The following is a 19,662-nucleotide window of genomic DNA, read 5'->3' on the forward strand; positions in this document are numbered from 1 at the left end:
CACAAGATCTGAGTGCTTGAGAGACACATTGGCCTGCCAAATGGCTGCCAGGTTCCTCAGCTAGAGGAGATCCTGCTTTCAAGGGGAGAACACTCTGCCTTGTACAGAGTGAGGCCATGTAGCTCAGTGTTGTCCACTGACTGGCAGATGCTTTCCAGGGTTTCAGGCAGGAACCTTCATCTCAGTCCTAAATGCAAACACCAAAGATGGAACTCATAACCTTTAGCTACAACAAAATTACAAAGAGATGAATCCATTTATTCACTTTCGGAGACGCTGAAAAACATTCCTGTTAACCCAGGTGTTGGGTAGCTGACAGGTGCTGCCTAGGGCTGGGCAATATATTGATATATTGTCTGGAAACCAGTTTGAAGTCCATATCATGGTATCAGTTTCATAATTTTTGACCTAGCACGTGTATTTTTGACCAAAACGGCCTCGGCCCAGTATACTTGAAGGAGCGTCTCCACTCCCATCGTTCTGCCTGGACACTGAGGTCCAGCGCTGAGGGCCCTCTGGCGAGAAGTGAGGTTACAGGGAACCAGGCAGAGGGCCTTCTCGGTGGTGGCGTCCGCCCTGTGGAACGCCTCCCATCGGATGTCAAGGAAACTATCTGACTTTTAGGAGACATCTGAAGGCAGCCCTGTTTAGGGACGTTTTTAATGTTTGATATTTTATCGTGTTGTTAATATTCTGTTGGGAGCTGCCCAGAATGTGTGCTATCCGAAAATGCAGGAAAAACCGTGAAGCCAGCTGACGCCTCTACATAGCTCCATCCTTATTTCAGACATTGTGATATATCAATACATTGCAATGTTTAGCTGGTGGTATATCATGATGTTGAAAACCAGATATTGCCCAGCCCTAATTCTGTCCATGGCAACCCCAAAATGAGTAACGGAGGCAGCAACACAATGTGCTGGTAATCTCCCCTGGGTAGTCCCAATGTTCTGCTCTTGATCTGTTTGTGGTCTGCCCATTGAGGCATCTGTGAGGAGCCTGGACCACATGGGCCATTGGTCTGATTCATCCAGGAAGCTCCTCTTAGATTCTTCACAGGAAGGGTATTCCAACTGTTTAAAGTCATTTTAGGGTGCTTTAATTTGTTTTAAATTATCTTATTTTAAATTTTCATAATTCAAATCTTTTAAATGTAATTTTAAATTTAAATGGTATTGCTTTTAACATTTTGATGTTTGCTGCCCTGAGCTCCTTTGGGAGGAAGAGTGGGATAAAAATTTAAAATAATATTTTGGGGGTCTTTTCATCTCAGTGGGAGAACTTCCTCCTGGGATTGTGGACTTTTGGAGCAACCCTGCCTTGGTTGCCACCACCCCCTGCCCCAGATCACCCCACCACTCCCTGCCCCAGATCAGATATCTGCACATTTCTTTTATTATATTCCCAACCCTCCTTTCTTCCGTCCTGGAACCAAAGGCAGCATCAAGGTGGTCCCCAATCCAGGCAGTGCCCAGACTTCAGACCCTCTTGGCTTCAGCAACACAGCGGCCTCATGTAACTTAAGTGCACCCCTGCAAAACCACAGATTATATCCCCATCTCGCTTTGGATACTTGTTCTTCAGCCATTTTGCAATGTTAGACCAATTATTGGCACCTCTTTGCCAGAGGCTACAAACTCTGAATATTCTGAGGACCCTCAAAATCTCTGGAACTCCTGTGATAAGAAGGAAAGAACCACTAAAGAAGAAGGGGGTGCACTCTTATTTATTTCAATCAAACAGAAATTACAAAAGGAGTAATAATAATAATTACATCCAGTGTCTTCAAAGCAAGATGCAGCAAAGAAGAGTCCTGCGGCCCTTGGAGGTCTAAAAGAGTTATTGCATTCTTATTTCTAAGAAAGAGTTTCCTGAAGGAATGCCGGTCTATGAGAAAGGAAGGAAGATGGTAGGAATCATAAGGAGGGAACCGCAGATGGGCGGAGTATGTTCCTCAACTGACCACAGGTGAACAAGCAAGAACGTGTGAGATAAAAATTAGGCAAATTGAAGGCAACAAAACTAGTTCATTTGAAAGAGTTTGTGTGGTCTGACTCCCAGTGGGTCACCCCTCCTAGAAGGCTGTGGGGACTAGGCTAGAAGTCTCATGAACTGAAAGCTTGCAGTCAAAAAGATGGGGCTTCTTATTTCAGATCAAACTGTGGCCATGAAGCTCCTGACCTGCCTCTTGGCTGTCAGCAGGATCAGACATTACATCCATTTACCCAAAAGCTGGGCGGCCCAAGAGGCAGTAACAGCTTAGCCTATTTCATGCATAATTCACCTAAAGCAGTTCTCAGATGTTGCCTTTCCTTCAATTTGGATGGCAAGCGAGGGACGCAAGGTTGGGGAAGGGATTGTAAAGGAAAACACAGCAACAAAGAACCAAGAGAAAACATCAAAATCACTGCAAGTCATGCTCAATCTCCCCATCCCTTTTAAAAGCTTTTAGTTGCATATATCTGGCACATTTCTGATTAATACAAGCATATTTCCGAAAATCAGCTGCAAAGCAAAAATTGGCCAAAATCCATCCAAAAAACATGATTATCCTCAAATACAAGTTACAGCTGAAGTCAGAGTAGATGACTGAGAGCCAGGATTAAGGAACATCAGAAACAGCATTAAAGGACAGCAGGAGCTCTGAGTCTCTGCAATTCACAGCAAAACCTGGGCAGGCTCCTTCTGGTCTCATCTCACACACTGGGCTGGTATGAAACTGCAGAAATAAAGAACAGGAGTGTTTCAAAAGCCAGCATCATGGTGTGGGGACATCAGCATTACAGAGCTAGTGGGAACCCAAGGGCCATCTAGTCCAGCCTCCCAAGGAAAGCCACCATCCCTCATCATGTCAGATCAGACATGAGATATGCCAAGAGCACCACCAAAATGGGCCTGCAGAGCAAATGCCTGCAGAGGGCAGCTCGGGCAAGTAAGCCAAGCTGAACTCTTTGGGGGAATACCAGAAGGAGAAATCCTTTTCCAGAACCCAAAATGTGACTCCCTCTTATTGAGATCCTGGGGAGAACCCATTTGTCAGATGGAGGGGATCCTCTGTGGAGCTCAGATGGACAGCCAGAATGAGTCACAACAGCTTTTTCCAGCTCAATGGACACTCCAGATTATGTCACACTTGGAAACCCAAAGGGGGGTAACAGGAGAAGCTTTTCACCATTTGGGGATGTTCCCCACGAAGTCTTCTGCAAGAGCCTCCTTTGCCCCCACCTGCATTGCCACTTACCCTTGGTGGAGCTGTCGGACCCCTGGTCACTTGCTGCAAAAGGGAGGAAACACAGGTGTCAGGATCCCGGGGAGGGAGATCCATCCCCCCAGCCCTTCTCCTCCCTCCTTCCAACCCCATCCCAAATCAGTCTCAATATGGGGAGGGGCCTAAGAAGAGTTCAGGGACAGGCAGCCCAGAGGCAAGGGGGCTCAAGGGAAGCACTGGAGGGAGAAGCAGGTGCTGGAGGGCAAAGAGAGATGGGCACAGCCTGGCATGGAGGCAGCGGGGTACTAGAGTGGTGGTGGGTGCGACCTGGGCAGGAAGGCAGAAGGGGGGAGTGCAGTGGGTTCCTGACACCCACAGACTTGAGCCAACGAACCAAATCTTAAGCTTCAGGTCCCAGTAAGTTAAACCACCAGAGACCCCTCCCCCCCACCCTCGGCTCTTCCTCCTGCTCCTTCTTGGAGCCCCTCCCTCAGCCGACAGTCTCTCTGCAGCCTTTTCCTGGCCCTGAGGGGCCCCTTGCTGTCCACAGACAGGCTGAGCGGACAGGCTGAAGCTTTCCATCAGGGTCTTGGGCTTAAGGACTAGGCCACCACCAGGTTTGGTTCTGTCTGTTTGTAACCTGTTCCTGCTCCATATTGGGGGGAGATATGTCAGACAGAGAGAGGGGAGGAGTCACTCACTTGAGGCTGCTTTGTAGGCTAATTTCTCGCTCTGTTTCCCTGTGAAGACAAAAGCAGAAGGTCAGAGCTGGAGGGAACCTGCAGAGGCCACTCAAATCCCATTTTGACCATTTCCCTCTCAGATGCTGAAACCTTCCCAGCAGATGCTTCTCCTGTCTCTTCCAAAAACCTCCAAGGAAGGGGAGCCCAGAAGTGGAGCTTTTCAAGGAACTCATTTTACAAAGAAGTAGAAAAAATTGATAAAATTAAATTTAAAAGATCAACCTGGGAAACCAGGCTGTAGACAAATTCCAAGAGGCTGGAAGGAAACATTATCCAGTCCTTTCATTCATTTTCGGATTATTATTTGGTGATTATCCAAATAAAAATACAAAATGAGAGCACAGAATACATAATAAAACAAAAACAAACCAGTAACTCACATTTAAAAAGCTCAAGGCCTGGCTCGAAATAAACGTTTCTGCCTGGCGCCTAAAGATATGTAAGGAAGGCTCCCTGCTAACTGTGTACAGGATTGAAGCCTTAGGATTGATTAAAACACCAGGTGGGAAGTGAATTTCTTGAGCACAGAGTGAGCGCAAAGCAACAACCACTATGACTTTTGGTTCATGTTCACAGGGTGTTTTATGGGGAGGGGTCACTGTCGGGATATAAGGAGCAGTTGCCAGGAAGCTCCACCAGCACATTCCCAGTCGGAGGCCAAGACAGGAGAGGCAGCAAAGACATCCAGGGTTTACTTACTGCGGATGAAGAAGATGATGATCCCAGAGACCAGCAGGATGGCAGCCATGACACCCAGAATGGCTCCCACAATGAGCCCCAGGTTGACTGAAAGGGGACAAGAGACATTTTTATTCAGACTGGCAGCAGCAGCTCCCCAAGGCTTCAAGCAGGAGATTTGAGTGAAGGTGCTGAGCTATGAGCCCGGGAGGATTTTACATGTGCAAAGCAGGCCCTCTCTCTCTCTCCTGACAGGCCAAGGTCCTCTCTGTAGTGGCCCCGATACAAGGGAGTTTTTTTCCACCAGAGTCCAGCATTAGAGGTCTTCAAAATAACCAATTCATTTAAGGAAGACAGTTGACAGGCAGACCTGTTTCATCACAGACTCAAGACTTAAAGCAGGTCTCCTCCTGCTCAGGCGCTTCAGCCTTCCCTGTCCGGACCTGAGAGGAAGGGATTCCCTCCCCTCTGAGACCCCCCAGAGCCCAGCATTACAGGCCTTCAGGGAAGACACAAACCCTTAGGAAAAAGCATCTTGTGCAGGGTTGCCATACGTCTGGTTTTTCCTAGACATGTCCTCTTTTTCAGACTTAAAATGTCTGTCCAGACAAATTTTTTAAATGAGGCAAAATGTCCAGGTTTTTTTGTTTGGGTGGAATCTCTGAAGTCCGTAGCGCTAGTGAGTGAGCCCTGGTCCCCTCTCCCCTGCCTGGGTGAGTCTTTGGCTCAAGGGCCGCTTCCATAATTCTCGCTTGCCCGTCTGTGAGAAGGAGAGTCTGGGGTGTGGGTGGGGATGTGCGTTCATGTCCTCCTGCTGGGGAAGAGAGAGTTTGGCTGCTAGACATTCTGCTTGACTTCCTGCAGGCGCAGCTTCCCTGGCGGTGTGTCTGTGGGATGAGCTTTGTTATTAAAAAAAACCTTTCTTGCTCTTCCCAGCGGTGTGCGGGTGTTTGGGCTGAGTAGGGATGAATATCAGTTTTTGTCACAGTTGTGAGGAGGAGCGAGTGAGAATCTTTTTCACTGTGAAGTACAGTCAGTCTGGGACTCCCTCTTTTAAGTTCATTGCCCCTTTTTCAGTTGTAGTGATTGTAAGTTTGATTTTGAAGAAGTAAAATATGTGCCCACATTCTTTGACATCACAACTACTTAGGCTTAAAGGCAAGAAGGTTTTTTACCTATAACAGTTTTTACCTATAACATCCAATTTGAGTTTAAGGCCTATGAGACACTTGTCAGAAAAGGCATCTACAGATTCTGATTCAGCTGCTTCCCTCCAGAGACAAAGACAGGATCCAACTGGGGTTTCCCATCTGAGCTGTGCTGCTGCTGAAGGGAGGAGTTGGGTGGAAATCCCCCTCCCAGAGCCCACCCCTTCCCCTCCTGTCTGTCTGTCTGTCTGTCTGTCTCTCACCAGGCTCCTTCTCCCAGGCCACGTCCAGAGGCTTCTCCAGGCTGTCATGCTCCACGCGGCACCGGAAGCGCTCCCTCTCCTCGGGGTCGATCTGGACGCTGAGCAAGAGATAGTAGGTCCCGTCCGAGTTGGGGGCGACCAATCCTCGGAGGGTGCCCTCCTGCCAGACCTCCCCGTCCTTCACCCAGTTGGCCTCAATCTCCTTGGGGTAGAAGCCGTGGACTTGGCAAACGAGGGTCTCCAAGCCGTCATAGTCTGCCTTCCTGGTCACCTTCACCACCGGAGCCTCTGCAAAAAGGGCCACATTGCGGTTAACAGAGAGACATCCACAGCAGAAGGAATCCTGTATTTTTTAAGAGCAGAGGAGCAGGGACCCAAGGGGCAACCTAGTCAGAATCTCACATCTGCAGAAATTTAAAAGAACTGCAAATAAATGGGATTCCTCAACCTGCCTTGGCATCTACCCCAGTCAGTGTCTATGCTGGAACTATTTTTAGATGTTTTATCCTTTGTTTGCCAAAGCAGACTCCTTTGGGGGGGAGGATTGGTACAAATTAAATTTATCATCTTGAAAAGCTCTAACACTACTCAACAATGACTACTTGTGGTTCCAAGATTGTCCCAGTGAGCTGCCTCTAGGCTGAGGGGCAAATTCCACCCGGTCCCCAATGGTGGGATTCATTCAGATCCTTCCAAGTTGCAAGTCATGAACTGAGGGCAGCTCAGGCTGATCCTGGTTCCTCTCTTGAGGGGGAAGAAATGCTGGACTCGCTGCTCTCCGGGACTTTCCAGCTCCATAGTTAGTGAACAAAGCCAAGAGCCCTGGGAAAGACAGAGCTCCTTTCTGGTTCTCCCGCCTGCCCTGAAAGGGTCCCTGGAGGTTGGAAAGGGCCCATCTCCCTTCTCCACAGCAGCCTCCCCTGGAGTGGAAAGGGCAGACCAGGAGGCCCAGTAAGCCAGCAACTTGCGCACATTAAACTTGTGCACATACAGCTTTACGCAGTTGCCAAAAATATTCTAAAAACCAAAAGGAGGAGGCGGGCGTCTGGGGAAGAAGGACTTTGGCAACCCAATCGCCCTTGAATCCAATGTCTTTTGACTATACACAATTTTAGCTTTAGGCACAATCCTCAGAATGTAACCCTTGTTCAAAAACTGGCTCCCTGGGTAGCTGTTGTCTGAAGGGGCTGTTCCAGGATCCCACCCACTTTGCAGTGCCTGGACTGGTTAACTCGGGTCTAGCATGGGATGTGACTCTGCTGGGGGGAGCAGGAAGGAAGGAAGGTCAAGCCCTTTCCCCACAGAAACCCAAAACAAGACCTCCCACCCCATCCAACCCCTCACCTGTCCTCAAGAGAACATCCATCCTAAAGAGGATGATTCCCAGCCTCCTTTGCACGTTGTCACCCTTGAAAATGCTTCAATGTGGCTTTTGGGGTGAAATCCTCAACCTCAACAAATATGCTCAGTGTCTCTGGGGTGAATTATCACCAGGCCCCCATAGATGAATTTGCTCAGATCTCTCTAAGCACGGCTAATATGTATGTGTCAGTCCTCAAAAATGGAGGGTGCTAGAATTATGTCATTTTAAATTTATGTTAATATGAGCAAAGCTAACAGAGAGAGACAGGAAGAAAGCCAGTCAAAACATTGTGCCAGATTCTTGAAGGCAGAAGAGTGGACTGTACCATTTCAAGGCACGGGGTTGGGGAAGATGATACTTGTGAATGTTCCCCATGGGAAAAAGTACTATTCCTCACAAATAAAAAATATTAGAAGGTAGAGGAGGGAATTTCCATACTCTCTCACCATGTGCAGGATTTCTGCTTCTAGGCCATGAGTGGATAACCTACAGACTTAGTGAGGGAGCCACATTTTCTATTTAAAAAAAGGTTAATTAATTAATTTTTAAATACTTTTTAGCGGGGCCAACTAAAAAATTACGTGAAATGTAAAAGTGTTCCAATGCTGTTTTTCATTGTTTAGTTAAGATTTAAAAATACCAAAGGTAAATTATCCCACTCAGTAATCAGGATTACACGTGATTTTTTAAATAAGTTCAGTGGTTTTATTAGAAATTGTTAGTTTTTTGAAAATGTCCATTGGGGCACTTTGATACACTCTAAAAGTGCCCCGCTCATGTACAATAGTGCCCCAATATACAAGTTTGCATGAAATCTCTAATTTCCTACCTATGAAATTTGAAAAGAAAAAAACTGTTGTTGACTATGTGGCTAAAGTCATTTCTAAATATAATATGACCGATTATCAAGTGTCATATCTGAGGAAATATCCAGGATCTTGTATGTTTTTCTTCCCCAATGTAGAAGATAAGGCAAGCGTTGATTTCAAGGATGTTGTTTTGCCAAAACCAAATTTCTCAAAGGACACATCTCGAACATCATCTCTATACTTTTTCTTTTAACTTCAGTGGATATAATGTGCAATAAGCATTTTGTTTAAATTATAAGAATTTTGTTTAAATTACTATTTTTTGACTACCAAATGTGAGATCTTATACTTTCTAAAGGGCTGATTATGATCTCTCACAATAAAAATTGTTTTTTTAATTTTTTTTTTGTAAATAATTGCCATTCTCATGCACTGTATCAAAGTGCCCTGTAGGTGGAGCAGAATGATACAAAACCCATTTTTTTTACTCAAGTCATTATATTCTCATTATCTTCTAACTTGAATGGTTCTTTTGATTGCTATTATAATATTAATTATAATTAATTTATGCCATGCATAAAGCAATTTTTTTAATTATTTGACTCATTTTGGTACATAAAATATGAGAGTGGATTTTTCTGCATCAATCTCCCCCACTTTCCCCTACCCAAGTGTAAAGGCAAAAGGTTTTTCTGTATCCCGCCTCAAATCTGTCCATTTCAATTTTATTTTTTTAGTTAATTTAAAATGCATTTTGCTTTCCTGGCCCCTTCCCTGCTGTTTCTTTGTCCCCTCCTCCTGTTTGTCTTTTGCCTCCCTTATTCTAGCCAAAGGGGCATGGGGGGGCTGTTTTTAAGCATCTCCCCCCCAAATCATACTCTGAAGTGACCCCCTTTTCTCCTCCCAGAGCCCCAAACTTCTTTCTGCCTCCCCCACCAAGAAAAGTGTTTGCTGTTTGGTCCAGAAAGGAAGATTGTTAAGGGGGGGAGGGAAATTTGTAGGGAAACTGCCCCACTGAGCCCCCTCCCCTCCCCCTGCCCCCCTCACCTGTCCTCAGCAGAGTCTCCTTCCCGTACTCCAGGTATCTCTGCAGCCACGCAATGCATTCCTCCTCCAGGTAGGCCTTCTGGTACTGGTTCAGGGCCAAGTCAGCATCCCACTTCCTCTTGCTCACTTGGGCCTCCGTCTCGGCTGCCGTCCAGGTGAGGGTCTCCTTGTCAAAGGCGAGGAAGTCCCTCCCGTCGTAGCTGTACTGTCTATGCCCTCCTTTGCGCCCGTCTGACCTCAGCTCACAGCCAACCATCTCCTGAATGGTGTGGATCCCTGGAAGGACCAGAAGAGGCCCAGGAGGTCAAGGGGGGGTCAGAAAAGCCCCTCCCCCCCATCAGCAAAAGAGCCCAGGAAAAAGGATTTATTTGCCTGAGACTCAGGGAAGAGGCAGCAGTCAGAGGGGGGAAAAATCAACCAGCATTGTATCTTTCTGAAGGCTCATCCGCATAACACGTTCCCTGAGGGAAACGCTACAATGCTGAGCCTATAAAGCCCCCCTTTAATTGCCCTCCTCTCTCTCATCGCCTCACACTTTCTCCCCCCCCCCAATTCCTAGTGGATTCTCCCAACTCCCTGGAGGCGGGGGAGGGGTGGGGTTTCCCATCCTGTCCAACAGGGGCATCCCTTGCGGGGTCAGAGGTCAGTCTGTCCATCTTTCCCCCCAGCTCTGCTCCTCTGGATCTTGCCCCTTTTGGAGAGATGCCTCAGCTGCCCCCCACCCCCCTAGAAAGGGGGACACCCACACATGGGGGGCCCTTTAAAGAGAGCAGGTCTCCTCTTCCCCTCCATCTCTCTCCCCCCAGCTTCTCCATATCAAGGACCTTTTCCCTAAAAGGAGGAAAGTCATGGAAGGGCCTTTGGAAAAGAGAAGTTTCCTCAAAGCCTGGGAGGGAAAGGGAAGCCACAAGGGGGGTTTGCCCCACTTCAAAATGGCCCTCCTTCTCAGCAGAAGCCAGGCTGCCCTTGTCAAAGATGGTGGGTCCCTGCACCCTCCTGCCCACCCCAGGGGGCTACCGCCAAATCTTCAAAACAAACAACAACAACATATAAATAAATAAATAAATAAATAAATAAATAAATAAATAAATAGTGTTTGCTGATGTTTTATGTACATTTTATGGATTTTTCCTGATTTTATTTTAACTTTCTAGGTTGCATACTATCTTGTTACACTTTTATGGAAGCTACATATTATAAATACTTTGATAAAACCTTCAGTCGATTGATAATAAAAGAAGAGCTGGTTTTCATTAGCCAGTCAATGTCCACCAAATAAATCCTTCATCAGTGAACACACGATCCTTATACACTGGTTCCTTGGATGTCAATCGGCTTGGCTCCCGAACACCGCAAACCCAGAAGTAAGTGTTCCGGTTTGCAAACGTTCTTTGGAAGCCAAATTTCCAATGTGGCTTCCGATTGAATGCAGGAAGCTGCGTCTTGGTTTTCAAACGGATCTGGGAGTCAAATGGGAGTGGAATCAACTGACTTTATTGGAAGGCAGCTCAAAGATTCAGTACATCCCATTTATTGCTGTGGAAAGAGGTGCCATGGATAAATTTTGACCTCTGTTACTTCAGTCACAACTGGTTTGAATGGAAATATAGATTATTCTGCTCTCATTCAGACCACATAACTGGAGGATGTTCTTATATATGCTAATGCTCGTGACTTTTAAATCTGCTCTTCAATTCCAGTATCTGAAGCATTGATCTGGTGTTTTCGCTTGGCAGGTGGCATCACCCGGCACCCGCTGAGACCCCAGACCCCTGGCAGGGCCCATGGGTGCTGAGGACCCCAGCCCTGTCTCCTCTAGGCCAGTCAGCAGGGACAGCAGACAGCCATTTTGATTTCCCACCACAAAACCATGGAGAGAAGCTACGTCAGGCACCCCAAGACAGGATGGGAAATGGTAATGGTTGCTCCTGGCCATGCAGAGTTCTGTTGCTCTTTGTGTAGCCTGAGGGAGCTCAGCAATGGAGGAGAGGCTGTCCCAGAGGACACCAGGTTGCTCTCACTTCTGATTTAGGCTTCCCCTTTCATCTCAGGAGCCCTTGGCTTACAGCTGAATTGAGTTTGGGTACAGAATGTCTTGCATTACAGAAGCCTCTCTCAACAGAAATCCTGCTTTTCTGGTCTGGATTCAGCTAACACAGCTAGTCTAAAAACCAAATCTTACTTACACAACTGGGGCTTTCTCCCCATCTCCTTCCCCACAAATCAGCTGGGGGGTGGGGTGGGGCTGGTAGAAGCCCCAGAAAGGTGTGCAGGGGGAAGAGAAGGGAAATTGCTCCCTCTGGGAAGTAGAATGATTGTAACAGAGCTACTTTGGAGTCCTCCCTCTAGAACTACTCAACATATTTAATAATAATAAGAATCAGTATCTTCTACAATGCCATGTCCCAAGGTGATAGAGTTATTTTTATGCACTCAAACAATGGTTTGTGGTTGGCCTATGCAAACAACAAAGGTGATATAGTTATTTCTATGTACTCAATGGTTTGTGGTTGGCGTACGAAAACAACAAACCAAACCACAAACCCCACCAGCTGGTCTGGATATGGAGCTTTTGCTTGGAGGGAAGTTGCTTTGTCTCATTGCTTCTTCAGCATAAATTGCTTTCTCCCTCATTTTATGAATGAAGCTCACTCCCCTCCCGTTTCCTCAAGATGTTAAGTGGGATCAATCCTGATACACCTGTACCTTCAACATTGATGTTAAATAGAATCAGATAACATTTCCGGGGCTGTCCGTGGCACCTTTGAAGTGGCCCCCCAATTTTGGGGGATTTTCTGAGCTAGGAAATTGCAAGAAATGATCAGGAATCGAGAGGCGCCCCTTGGTGACATTTATGGGGCATTTTCCATGGATAGGTGCAGGGGCTCGGGAGGGGCCCAATCCCCATTTTTAAAAGGGGGAGAAGCAGAATTCGCAGGAGCCCAAGAGGAAGCCTGCAAGGCCAGGCCAGGCCTGATCCCACTGCAAGAAAAGCAGACCTGCCCCTTGCAGCGCTGGCTTGGTCTCAGCTGACCCCCTGGGTTTCTTCCTTGCAAGCCTGACAAGGCCAACGAAGGCCCCAGAGGGCTCTGGACACACTCAGGCTGACCCCTTTGGCAAGGCTCCTTCCACCTCCATTATTCTGTGTCACAGGTGGGGAATCTCTTCAGGGTCAGATCCTGATCAGGATTGCCCCCATGGGCCAAAAGGGGCAGGAGGGTGAATCTGACATCCGTCAATCTCACCCACCTTTCTACCCCTCTACTTCAGTTATTGTTTTAAGTGCTTTTGATGCTGTTAGGGGCAGGGGTAAAATCCTGAAGCAGGAAACCTGCTTAGGAAGTGAGGAAGTGGAGAAGCCTGGAAGGTAAAGGTGCAAAATCAGAGAGATCTCCCTCCAGACCCAGCAGAGGCTCCCACTTCTGAAGTTCTGCTCCAAGTTCTGCTCCAAAATTGCAATTAGAGGGGGGAGTCACTCAACTTTGGGGCTAAACTGCCTCCCCCCACCCTTCCAGCATGCTGGCTCCTTTCACACAACTAACGTCTCAAAAGGACTAACATCTTCTGACTCATTTCAGAAGGAAGTTTTAAAAACAAAAATGTGTGCCAAGAGGCTTTTGCTGGATGTCTACTAGCTTTTACTAAGTTTAAATGATTCCTGTCTTCACAGTTCCAAGGCTGGATGGGGCAGGGGGCGGGGGAGGAGTGTGGCAGAAATTGTCATAACTGGACAAAGGGGGTGAAAGACCTTTCTAAAGGGTCCTGCTACTCTTCCCTAAGTGTAGACCATTAAGAGATTAAAGTAAATACAGATGTATAATGAATGCTGGAGGTGTGGGAGCCTTGGGGGCTCTGGTCCACCCCCCACTTCATGTATTTGCCACTCTGACCCCCCCAAAACCCAGTCCATTTGTGTTCCTTAAAAAGGCTTCTCTTTCAACACTGTGCCAGGGAGTGGGAGGGGCTTGGTGATGGTCAGAAGGGCCAGCCAATCAGCACCTCAGTCTGGGCAGCTGGCTTCTCCTTAAGCAGGACCAGAACTCAAGGCTTGCTTGTCTCAGCCTCAGGATCTTCCCCTCCCAGAGGAAAATGAACTAGACAGATTCCCACCTCAGAAGGCCTGAGCCAAGCCCAGCATGGAAGGAAGGGCAGACAATGGAGACATTTCCTTGGTAGGATGTGCAGGTCCAGAGAGGGTCATACTGGGGGGGGGGGTCTCTCCCCTCCAAGTCTAGTTCTCTGTCCCCCCCATCCCACACCATCCCAGCCCCCATTAAGACCTTCATTAAGGGAAGGGGAGATGCCTCTGCCCTGGTGGAGACCCCCACCCTCCATTTCCTTTCCTCCCAGCAGCCCCCTCCCTGCAATTCTGGCCCTTGGAGGAAATGTTATGGGGGGGGGGAAGAGGCGTGACTCTGTTCCTCTCCTGCCTTCCACTCACCTCCGCTCTGGTTGTAGCGATTCTGCAGAGTCTGCAGATTCACCCTGAATGACAGCTCAGAGCCCTGAAAGTTCTGGTTGTTCCTTTCCTGGTACTGAGGATCCTCCATCTCCGCCTTCTTCATCCAGGGAACTAGGGACAGATACTCCTTGGTGTCACTGTCATACTGAACAAATTGCTGGTCATCCACGTACCCCACAGCAATGAACTGGGGCAGCCCCTGGCCAGGCTCAGACACGGCTGTGGCAAAGTAGCGCAGGGAGTGAGAAGTGGAGCCTGGAAAGGAAGAGAAAAGGGGGCAGAGAGTTAGGGGTCCTGCAGATGAAGGAGGCACCCTAATCCTGCTGTATTACAGGCAGCAGCCCTAAATTAGGAGATCCATGGACTACATGGAACTTGCCGAACTGACTGGGAGACTCCGAGACCGGAGAGATGAGACGGTGGAAGAAGATTGGAAGAAGTTTAAAGAATATTTGGAAAAATATGCTAATGGAAGTGGATATAGGCTGTAGGGTTAGAAGTAGAACATAGTGTCTTTTAAAATAGTATTACTTGTAAGGGATAAAATGTCAAGATTTTTATGGTAAAATTAAGTGTGATTTAAAAAATGGTTAAAATTATGATATATGTAAACTGCTAAAGATGAGGTAAAGTGAAAATCAGATACGGGGGACTTGGGGAAGCTCACATAACAATGTTTAGAAAAAATAAGGATAAGACAAGAATTTGTTTGTATTGTCTGTTTTTCTGTTTGTGTTGTTGTGTTATAAAATGAATAATTTTTTTTGGGGGGGGGGAGAATAAATAAATTAGGAGATCCAAAGTTCAGCAGGGTTTGGGAGAGTTTGTAGACCTGCCCTTAAACACAGAGGAGGCAGAGCAGAGGGAGCCTAAGAATCAGAGAGTTGAAAAGGGCAGAGGACATAAATACAAGTAACAACAACAATATCCCATGGAGCAGAGGGCGAGAAAAAGCTCTGCCAGGCAGCACTAAATCCCTGCATGTCTCTGCTGAGGCTCCATGTGAGATAGAGAGAGGCCAGTCCCTCCCTTTTGCCAAGGGGGCAGGAATTGCCCCCCACTTGCAAGCGCCAGGCTGATGAGAGCTCCCACAACATGGTCTGAAGGCTCAGGATGCAGGCACCGAACGGAAGCTAAGCAGGATCAGGTCTGGGAAGTGGATGGAGGGGAGACCAGACTAAGCAAAATCCATATATTGGGAGAACAGGAAGCTGCCTCCTCCTGGGTCAGAACACTGGTCCAGGGAGCTCAGAGTTGTCTGCCCTGACTGGGATGGCTCATATCTGCAGAAACGGGCCTAGTTCAGCCACTCCCTTGGAGCTGCCCCACCATCTGACCTTCTGGAGCCATGCACTGAACAGCTCTGACCTGGGTCTTGCTTCCTGGGCTCTGGGAGGCTTTGGCAAGATCTCCCGGGAACTGAGGAGAACCGCATAAGATCCTGTGAGAACCTGCCAGAGTCTCTTTTGCAAGGCAGAGAGCTTCAAATAATAATAATAATAATAATAATAATAATAATAATAATTTATTATTTATACCCCATCCATCTTCCTGGGCCTCCCCAGCCACTCTGGGCGGCTTCCATAGAAAGCAAAAATACAATAAAATATCACACGTTAAAAACTTCCCTGAACAGGGCTGCCTTAAGATGTCTTCTGAATGTCAGGTAGTTGTTTATCGCTTCAAAGCTCTTTCGGTACTGGGAAAACCTTGCACAAAGAGAGCTCTCTGCCTTCTGCATATGTAATTGGTGTGATTCCAGCATACAGTTGAAGTCCTTCAAGCGAAATGCATTCCAGTTGCTAGTTTCCTGCAATTTCCACCAGTTTTCCAGGGAGATGTCAAGTTAATTGGCCTGTAATTTCTGAGATCTTTCCTTGATCCTCTTTTGAGAATTGATGCTTAAATGGTTCAGTGTTGCAATCTTTCAATGGTCTGAGCTGCCACCCACAGAGCGAGTTCCCCACTTGAGAAAGAAGGCCCCCCGGGGATAGCAGGGGCAGGAGGGCAAAAGCAACTCTGGGGTCAGGTCTCAACATGTGGCCCCACATCCCCTTTCCCCACACTTGCCCCTTCACGAGGTCGAACACAGGAAGGGGCACAGAGCTCTGGCCACCAGGGGGCCTAATGAGTCTCCACAGCAGATCCCCATCAGAAGCAATCACAGTATTTTTCGCTCTATAAGACACACCAGACCATAAGACACACCTAATTTTTGGAGGGGAAAACAAGAAAAAAAATATTCTGCATCCCAGAAGCCAGAAGAGCAAGAGGGATCAAACAGCCACGCAAAGCCTCTTCAGGGCAGGGGGAGCGTTTTTCCCACTACCCTGAAGAGGCTTTGCATTGCTATCCCAGAAGCCCTCTTGTTATCCCAGAAGCGATCCCTCTTGCTGTTCTGGCTTATGGGATAGCTGCGCAGCCTGCATTCGTTCCATAAGACGCACACACATTTCCCCTTACTTTTTAGGAGGGAAAAAAGTGAGTCTTATGGAGCAAAAAATACGGTAACTTTTGTTGACGTCCATCAGCATATTTTGCTGTTTCTGCTCACTCCCCACACTCCTTAACCCTCTTCCCAAGTCACAGTGAATGTGTACCAAGGGGGCTTTGTGCCTCCTTTGCGCAGGAGGAAAGAGCCAAGGCTCCATGGTACTTCTCTAGGGACACCGCTGTACAGGGTACAGGATGAGCCCCACATAGAGGGCCCCCCAAGACAGCTGCAGCCCCTTAATTCCCACCCTGGGCTCCTTTGGGAGGAAGGTGGGGATATAAACTCAATTTTAAAAGATGACTCTGTCAGTACCAAGAAAGGCCTCACAGATTTGGGCGTAAAGACGAGGCCTTCCTTCCAACACCTGTCCCATTCTCTGCCTAGAGATTATCCGAGACCCACAGAAACAGCTCACAAAGACTTGGGGAGGGAGGGAGCTGATCAAAGGCTTTCAGCATCATACCCGGGGCTTCTGCCCCACCAGAACACCCCCCCGACAGAAAACTCGAGTTCAGCGGGAGATGGGGCATTTCCCTGGCGGAAGGTAGAGGGGCACAGTGCTAAAAGGGGAAGAGAAGGCTATTCCTGTTTTGCCTCAGGTAGCAGAAATGGGACGTATAATTATTATTATATATTGAATTTATATACTGCCCTATACCTGGAGGTCTCAGGGTAGTTCACAGAACAAAATCAGAATACAAAACCACAAAATATTCAATAATAAAAAAGCCAACACGCCCCCTCCCCAAAACCCCACACTTTTAAAAGGATGTCAATCAAATCAATCAAAGGCCTGGTTAAAAGGGAATGTTTTTGCCTGACTTAGTCCAACAGGTGTATAATGAAGGTGCCAAGCGAACTTCCCTGGAGAGAGCCTTCCAGACGGGGAGCCACTGCACAGAAGGCCCTGTTCTCACATTGCTTTAGACAGGAGGCACAGGAAGGAGGGCCTCAGAAGATGATCTCAGGGTCCGGGTAGGTTCATAGAGAAAGAGGTGGTCCTTGAGGATCCTGTGAAAATTGTCTTGAATGCGCTTTGGACAACTTCACCCTCAAGGAGGAAGAAGCCCGCTTGAGTTTGGCCAGTGATTCATCTCAAAACAACTAGGAAATAAAAATTATAGACAGGACTCTGAGGGTCCAGCCCCCCTGCGATGCTGGCATCTTGACTGCAGCATCCATGACAGATGGCCTTACAACCTCTGCTAACAAATCTCCAAGGAAGGAGAATCTTCCACCTGCTGAGGGAGATCCACTGTGGAAAACAAAGTTCAAGGAAGCGTAAACCTGCAAGATGAGTTTGCTTGAATTACATACGCCGTGATGGTGTGTGGACTCTGCTACCTCCCTCCGGCTTGGTTTCCTTTCAGGCAAGATCAAATGGGATCCACTTCTAAGACCCTCCCCTCCCAGGGCAGGGGCTCCCCCCACTTCAGACCACAAGAGCTCAGAGCAAGGCTGCCTCTGGTTGTGGCATCTGGCTAAACAACACAGGCAGTTCTGCTCAGTGGTCGGGAGACAAAGAGCCACAAAATGAGTCACACGTGAGACCCCAAAATGAGGAGGAATCTGAAGGAACCAGTGGTCTCCACCACCCTTTGCCCAGCCCTGTAGCACAGTGAGGGGGCAGCCCCCCCCCCATATGGAGAGGGTTCAAGAGAGAAATAACAGGTCTTGCTCTTTAGTTCTTAAAGCTTTTAAGTTACATTGAGAATTTTTATGCAAGAAGCAAGTTTTAAACTAAAGATAGTATTATATTCATACCATTTTCCATTAGAGAACCACAAAAGCTATTTACAATAAAGATCCAAGTAGGTAGCCGTGTTGGTCTGACGCAGTCGAAATTAAAATATTGTCCAGTAGCACCTTAGAGACCAACTAAGTTTGTTCTGGGTATAAGCTTTTGTGTGCATGCACACTTCTTCAGATACAAAGTGTACACAACGTAGTGAAAGGGACTGTACAAAAATGGCACAGAGGAGCCCCCTGCATAATTTACAAAACCTACATTTTTGACAGGCAACAGGAAGGGAATTTTTTTGGGGGGGTGGGGGAGTTACAATTGTAAAGCAGGAGAACCAGATTATGAATATGGCTGTGAAAGGGAACTCCTGAACAAAACAACATTGGGAATTGCGGGTGGGGACCCCTTATTCAGACGTTTCCCCCGCAATGAAGTCAGCTCTACACGCGTCCAGCTCCCACCCCCAGGCTGGTCCCCATGGTTTTTAGCTGAGTTTTTAAGAGCGGCTGAGGGTTAGAAGAGGGAAGGTAAAAAACAGAAGAGGGAAGACTCTGTAACTGTATCTCTCTCTCTCTCTCACACACACACACACACACAAACCAGAGTCACCCCGAAGCTGCGGGGGGCGGGACAGGCGAGTCCCTTTCCCCCCCCTGAATCCTGCCAACCCCTTCCAGCTTTGTCTTGTTCTTTGCTTGAGCCTCGAGCCCAGGAGTGAAGCGGCCCCTGCCCCGGGCGGCACACAAAACAAGACCCAAGTCGGGGAAACAGGTGTCTGGGAAGGGATCCGGCTCCACTTCGGACAAGAAACTCCCCGATCACCCTTTCAGTGCCCGCGAAATGCAATTCACAGAGAGTCGTGTGTGTGTCCCCCCCCCATCAAAGGGGCTTAGTGCAAATGATTTTCTCCCCCCGCCCCCGAGCCCAGTCCTCACCTGCGCAGTCCAGGAGCAGCAGCAGGAGGGCAGCCGCCCCCAGGATCAGGGGGGGGCAGCGAAGGAGGACCCCCATCTCCCCCCAAAACGAAGCTCCTTTTCCTCCTCTGACTCCAGCGACGTCCTTCTCCTTCGACTGTCTGAGACCCGCTCTCTGCCCCGCCCGCGGAACCAGCAGCAGCGAGAGCCGGGATTGGGCAACGGGGTAATATTCCGCCAATCGGAAATCTGCGCGCAGATGGCGGCACCTGTCGCCAGGCAGAACTCGAGGCGCAAGTTTGGGAGCGAGGCTGGAGAGGGAAAGAGAAAGTGATTGCAGCTCCTCGCTGGGAAACGCCGCCTCCCCCCTCCCTCCCTCCCTCTGCCCCCCCCCCGGCAGCTCTTCCTGTCCTGCCCTGCAGGGGGGGCGGAGGGGGGGTTGCCAGGGGAGTGGGGAAGGTAGAGGGGGGGTCCAAGAGAACATCTTCCCTGGAGAGGCGCAAGAAGGTGAAGCCTTGGCTCAGTGGAAGAGAAGCTGCTTGGGAGACCCCAGGTTCTTTCGCATCTCCAGGGGGGTCTGGGAATGTCCCCCTCTCAAAACTGGGGAGAGGGGCTGTGAGATCCCCAGGGAGATGGACTCGTGGCTGTCAGTGCGGGGCAGCCTCCTGGGTCCTGTTTTTAAGAAGCCCTTGCATGACTTCAAAGATGGCTCCCTTCTTCCTCCCCTGTCAGAGGCAGTAAATGCATGAGCATCCCACTCGCTGGGTGTCCCTCCCGTCCTCCTTGCAT

At 48.4% G+C, this 19,662-nt stretch overlaps 1 pseudogene across 1 annotated transcript in view; it reads right to left on the bottom strand.

Annotated features, from left to right (window-relative positions):
• Positions 1-1,708: 1,708 nt before the first annotated feature.
• Positions 1,709-19,662, bottom strand: part of LOC309336988 (major histocompatibility complex class I-related gene protein-like) — a 38,396-nt pseudogene continuing 20,442 nt past the window's right edge. Inside the window, exons 2-9 of the transcript XR_014161659.1 lie at positions 18,895-19,184; positions 13,701-13,976; positions 9,260-9,535; positions 6,041-6,328; positions 4,651-4,737; positions 3,910-3,948; positions 3,242-3,274; positions 1,709-2,719 (exon numbers count right to left, since the gene is read on the bottom strand). The product of XR_014161659.1 is annotated as a major histocompatibility complex class I-related gene protein-like (transcript). The remainder of the gene's footprint in view (positions 2,720-3,241; positions 3,275-3,909; positions 3,949-4,650; positions 4,738-6,040; positions 6,329-9,259; positions 9,536-13,700; positions 13,977-18,894; positions 19,185-19,662) is intronic.

Source organism: Podarcis erhardii, assembly GCF_964252035.2.
Source record: "Podarcis erhardii genome assembly, chromosome: 2".
NCBI classification, from domain to species: domain Eukaryota; kingdom Metazoa; phylum Chordata; class Lepidosauria; order Squamata; family Lacertidae; genus Podarcis; species Podarcis erhardii.